Here is a 5,824-nt window from a genome sequence, read left to right on the forward strand (position 1 = left end):
ACACACATCAAGTTTTTGGCGCCGTTGCCGGGGAACGGTTCTAAAATTAGCATTAAAATTCTAATTCAATCGATCCTTTGTGTAAGATTCATCTTACACAAAGTTAATTTCTGTTTAATTTCTATTTTTTTTAGGTAAAAAAAAAATAAAATAAAAAAAAACCCTGATTTTACCTTGGACTCGCCGAGTGCATTCGCCCAGACTCGGCGAGTACGACACTGAATCAGATTTAATTTTTGTTCTTTTTTACGCGTTTTTCTGTTTTGTTTGCAGTTGTTTCATGACCCGAGGATCTGATACGCCTCTGGTTCCCCCTCTTGAAGATCCGGAAACCGCATTAAGAAGAAACAAAGGCAAAACCGTTGGAGAATCCACTTCTTCAAAGAACACACCACTCAAAAACCTCAAATCCGTTTTTAGCAAGAAAAGGAGCAGCAAATCAAGAGCATCCAGTGCATTGTTGACAATCGAAGACCCGATTCAAAAAGACACCGAGTACGAGACCGAGGAAGAAAACGAGCCCACATCCGAGTTTGAAGACGATTTAGCCACCGCTATGGCTAATATTAACGAAATCCCCATGGGGGAGTGGAAGAAGAGGATGCGTGATGACACCGGCCCGGGACTTGTGCAACCCGCAATTCCCGCAACCGCTACTTTTGAGCTAAAGGGCCATATTCTCGCTCAACTCAAGGAGATTCCTTTTCACGGGAGAGATCACGAAGACACCTATAAGCACTTGGATGAAATAAATGATGTGGCAGATTACTTCAATGTACCCAATGTGCCCCACGAAATCCAGCTTCTTCGCATGCTCCCTGTCACGTTTAAAGGAGCTGCAAAAGATTGGTTAAAGTCACTCCCTCCCGGATCGGTCACCACATGGGCCAAGATGAAAGAAGAGTTCATAGACCATTTTTGCCCACCTTCCAAGATAGCCAAGCTAAAGAAAGCCATTGCCAACTTCGAGCAACAACCCGGAGAATCTCTTTATGAAGCTTGGGAAAGGTACAAGAGCCTACTTAGAAATTGCCCACACCATGACCTTAATAGCCAACAAGAGGTCTCCATCTTTTATGATGGAGTTAATGTCACTACGAGGCAACTACTCGATTCACAAGGCCCGCTCACCAGAAAGCCACCTCCGGAAATAAAGGAATTAATTGAAGAATTCTCCAAGCATTCTAGAGAATACCACAATCCGAGGAATGAAGTGAGTCGTGGAGCAGTGAACTCGGTGAACGATAGCATGGCGGCGGTAATAGCTAAACTCAATAGCCTAGACCGAAGAATGACGAAAATGGATCAAACAATCCATGCTATTAGGGTTGGATGCGAAAATTGTGGCGGCCCCCACCTCACCAAGGATTGTGATCGAGACGAGAACGGAAATAAAAAGGCTCAAGTATTTTATTCCAGTGGCGATAGATACGATGAAGATTGGAGGAAACCGACGAAGGAATGGCTCCCATATGAAGAATATAAAAAGGCTAAGGAGGAGAAATACAAACAGAGGGAGAGGGGATTCTATCAAAAGGAAGAGCCGGTGATAGAAAAGAAGGCAAATTTAGAAGATATGCTCACAAGGTTCATAACTGCGTCCAAGAAAAGACACAATGATCATGATGTAGCAATGCAAGAAACCAGAAGCATGTTGAGGAATCAGCAAGCATCCATTCTCAACATTGAGAAACAGCTGGGACAGCTTGCACATCAAGTGAATGAAAGAAGACCGGGCCAACTTCCGAGCAACACCGAACCCAATCCAAGAATGGAGAACGTAAGCGTAATAACCTCCAGCAGTGAAGAAAAATTTACAGAAGCACTAAGGATCTCCAAAAAGAAGGAAGAAAAGGTAGAAGAATCGGAGCCAGCACAACCCGACCTGACTCGCCGAGTCACTCCATTGGACTCGACGAGTCCATGTGAAATTGAAACAACCATCAGTTCTTCGAAACCTTATAAGCCTCCACTGCCATACCCAACCAAAGCCATGCCTGCAGAAAAAGTAGAAGCATACAGAACCTTCATGAATCATGTTAACGCTCTACAAATTAATGTGCCATTTGTGAAAACAATAATTCAAACGCCTAAATACTTCAACTTGCTTAAGGGCCTTTTTGCTGCTAGGAAGGATTTGGCTGAAGTCGCAGAAGTATTGATGAGTGAGCTACCTAAAAAGAAGGGTGATCCTGGAAATATGGTGATTCCGTGCCAATTTGGTAATGAGGTCTTCACCCGAGCATTAGCTGACTCGGGGGCAAGCATCAATATGATGCCTGTTTCATTTTTTAAGAAATTGAATTTACCATAACCAAAACCGGTGAAAATGAAGATCCATTTGGCGGACAAGACAATAATTCATCCACAAGGCGTTTGTGAAGATCTCCTTATAAAAGTTGACAAGTTTATTTTCCCAGTAGACTTCGTGGTTGTTGATATGGAAGAAGACCCCGAAATTCCAATTATTTTGGGGAGATCCTTCTTGAACATCGCGTGTGCTTTAATTGATATATGTGAGTCTACATTGACATTAAGAGTGGGTGATGAGGCTGTGATGTTTAAAGCTATTCCAGAAATCAAGCAAGAAGAGGAAAAGATTGAAGAAGTCTCAATGATCCAATTGGATGATGAGATATTAGAAAAAGAGCTTGCACGTTTGCTAAAAGAAGACCCAAGCAAGTTTGTTATACACTCTGAAGAAGAAGGATATGTTAACAAGGACTTGGATGAATTAGAAAAGCTACTGGAAGGAGCCCACTCAGAAAAAACCCAAGAATTTATGGAATTCGTTCCGACTCGCCGAGTCACTTTAATGGACTCGACGAGTCCAGTCGATTTGGGCAAACACTTGGCCGACTTAGATCTGCCTGTTACTAGTTCTTCACATACCTTGGATTTCAATAATATACATGATTCTGTAGAAGAACAAACAGCAGAAGGAGGAAAGGGAAGGAAAGTTCAATACGCCGATGTAGCATGTCTTGATACGGTTCATCTTGAAGATGGGTTAAGCACTGGAAAGGACGGAGAAATAAAGGAAAGGAGGGAGGAAGCTGATCACCTATTCACTACTAAACCTAAAGCACGGACCATCATGAAATGTGAAGTAATTAAATTTAAAGAGAAGGAGGTTCAAGAGAGGGTGAAAAAGAAGGGGGTAAAGAAGAAAAAGAGGAAAAGGGAAGCCCAAGCAGCTGAGGAAGAGGTTGTGAAAAGGAAAAGAGATGCATTAAAAAGGGCTTACAAGAAAAAGATCCACGCTTACAAGACCAAGTACAAATCACAAAAAGTTAGGCGTGCGTTCCCGATGCTCGAAGATGATGAAACATAGATGGGAAGGAGTCTAGCTAATGACTCCTTAAAAAGAAGCGCTTGGCGGGAGGCAACCCGTTATATAGAGTTTGCTTTCTTTTACTTTTTAGTTTTTTTTATTTATTTATTTTCCCTTCGTTTTTTTCAATCTTAATCTTCCAAATCATCGGACATGTCTGCTTGAGAGTGTGCATAGGCTAAGTGTGGGGTGAAATGATTTACAATAAATAGCAAAATCTTGAAAATTATGCATTTTTTTTAAAAGCGACTCGCCGAGTTGACCACGACTCGAAGAGTCCATATGGATTTCAGAAAAAAAATGACTTCGCGACCAGACTCGCCGAGTCTGACCACGACTCGACGAGTCGGTATTATTTACAGAAAAAAAAATAATTTCGAAATTACTTTTACAAAGGGTAACTAGGGTTTTAACCCTAAGAATCAGTTTTCACAACCATACTCGTCGGGTGCCGTCATTCTCTTTCTCTCTCAAGCATTCATCATTCTTCTTCAAGTTTCTTTCAAATTTCTCAAGCCAATCTCAAAAGGTAACAAATTTCTTCTTGTTTTCTGTTAAGAACATGATTATAAGGCCATCTATGGTAGCAATTGCATGAAAAACCCGTTTTTGAGAAGTCCTAAATTTCTAGGGTTTTGATTTTTCATGAATTAAGTTGTTTTGAATGCTTATTTTGGCCTTAATACATTAATACTAAGTGCTTAGACAAAACCCTTGACAAAATTTCCAGGTTTTATGGTCCAATTTGCATCGACCCATCGACTGACTCGTGCAGTTTGCGCAACTCGCCGAGTCGACCCTGGACTCAACGAGTCCAGTCGAGTGACATATAGCAGACATTTTTTAATTATATTCTGTGTTTTCTGGGTTTTGTGTATTTGTTTTGCAGAAATCATGTTCAGAAGGGGACAAAGTTCCAGTGGCAACCAAGGGGAGTTTCCATGGCTAAACTTCCCACAAATTGAGTCCGCTTCAACAATGCGGAAATGGAAGAAGAAGCTATCTGATATCAAGAAGAAGGAGGTTTATGTGCCAAACAGGATAGATTGGGAGTGGCTGCAAAGTGTTCGATATGAGGAGGAATTAGCTCCTTACCTTTTGAAGGAGTTTCAACATGAAGGCGAAACAATGGTCTGTGACGGGTGAAGCCGGGTCTTCCGTATTCAAGAGCCGGTTTATTTGGAGCTTTGTTTGGAGTTTTTCTCCACGGTATCTTTTACCGGGGGAGTGGATGTTTATCACCCGGCCAGCTTTAGTTTTTGTCTTGGGGGCGAGTATCGTCAATGCTCTGTGGTGGATCTTGCCTGTCGATTAGGGATCTACGATCAGCCCTTGGTTTCAACAACCATCTTTCGGGACTTTTTGGCACAAACTCATATGGTGTTCCCCGAGGGAGTTACAAGTACAGGCTGGTGGAATACTATTGGTAACAAAGTTTATATCCCAAAGTCTGGACAGGAAGGGAGCATCCGATCCCCAACTCACCGCCTCATACACCGCCTTATTTCATCCACCATCAATCAAAGAAAAGATGATGACAAGGTTTCCAACCTTGACGTCTTCTATTTATGGAGCATAATTACACCCGGCGTCTTTTGCAACATTCCTTGGTGTCTAGCTTCATATCTCTCGGAGGGTGCGGTCAAAGATCGCAAAACCTCCCGAATTAATGGTGGGATGTTTGTCACCCGGTTGGCTAACTCATTCGGGTTGATGAACCGCGGTGCATGGAACTTCATGACATTCATCCCTACACCTCCGTTCAATCCCATTCTTTTCCAAAGAGCAAGGATAATAGAAGATTATGGTGGTGGCCATTATGCCATCCTGAATGATGACCCCGTTGTTGGTCCCGAAGCACCGGGAAGGAGGGTAAGATCAAGAAGAGAGCGGGATGTGGAGGACGAGCCGCCGGTGATTCCGGTTGAGAATGAAGATGTACCAATGGATTGGTACAATGTGGAGATGAGGCGGCTACAGGATCAAATGGTGCGGGGGTTGAATTTTAGCAACCAATCTCATATCCGACTTTTTGACCACTTCAATATTCCACATATTGATGGTGGAAATTACCCATTTATTCCATCTTGGGATGAGGTGATTGGTGCGAGACGAAGTGGAGCCGGAGGAAGTGGAGCCGCCGCGGATGATGACAAGGACGAAGATTGATTTTTGTGTTTTAATCAAACAATTTTTATCTGTTTTATTTTTTTTATTATTTGGTGTGTATGACTTGTTCAAGATTTTATTTTGGTTAATGATGGTATGCATGAGTTATTTTTCAGGATTGGATTAGGATTGCTTGCTTAGGAAGCATTTAGAGTTATAGCGAACAGGTGTTATAACGAGTGAAAGCGAGTCAAGGAAGCGGAACGTTAACGTCAAAGTGTCGAGTCTGGTCCCTAGGGGTATGAGCAATTGAGTCTATACGTGAGGAAGAGTTAGAGAAGTTCTTAGAGGCTGAAACAGTTGCAAAATACAAATTTTTTT

At 42.2% G+C, this 5,824-nt stretch overlaps 1 non-coding gene across 1 annotated transcript; it reads right to left on the reverse strand.

The window, feature by feature from the left end:
- Positions 1–940: 940 nt before the first annotated feature.
- On the reverse strand, positions 941–1,047 carry LOC145038006 (small nucleolar RNA R71). Its single transcript, XR_013679110.1, has one exon. It is a non-coding gene; the product is annotated as a small nucleolar RNA R71 (small nucleolar RNA).
- Positions 1,048–5,824: the final 4,777 nt, after the last annotated feature.

Source organism: Lactuca saligna, chromosome 3, assembly GCF_052625555.1.
Source record: "Lactuca saligna cultivar CGN05327 chromosome 3, ASM5262555v1, whole genome shotgun sequence".
In the NCBI taxonomy this organism is placed as follows: Eukaryota; Viridiplantae; Streptophyta; class Magnoliopsida; order Asterales; family Asteraceae; genus Lactuca; species Lactuca saligna.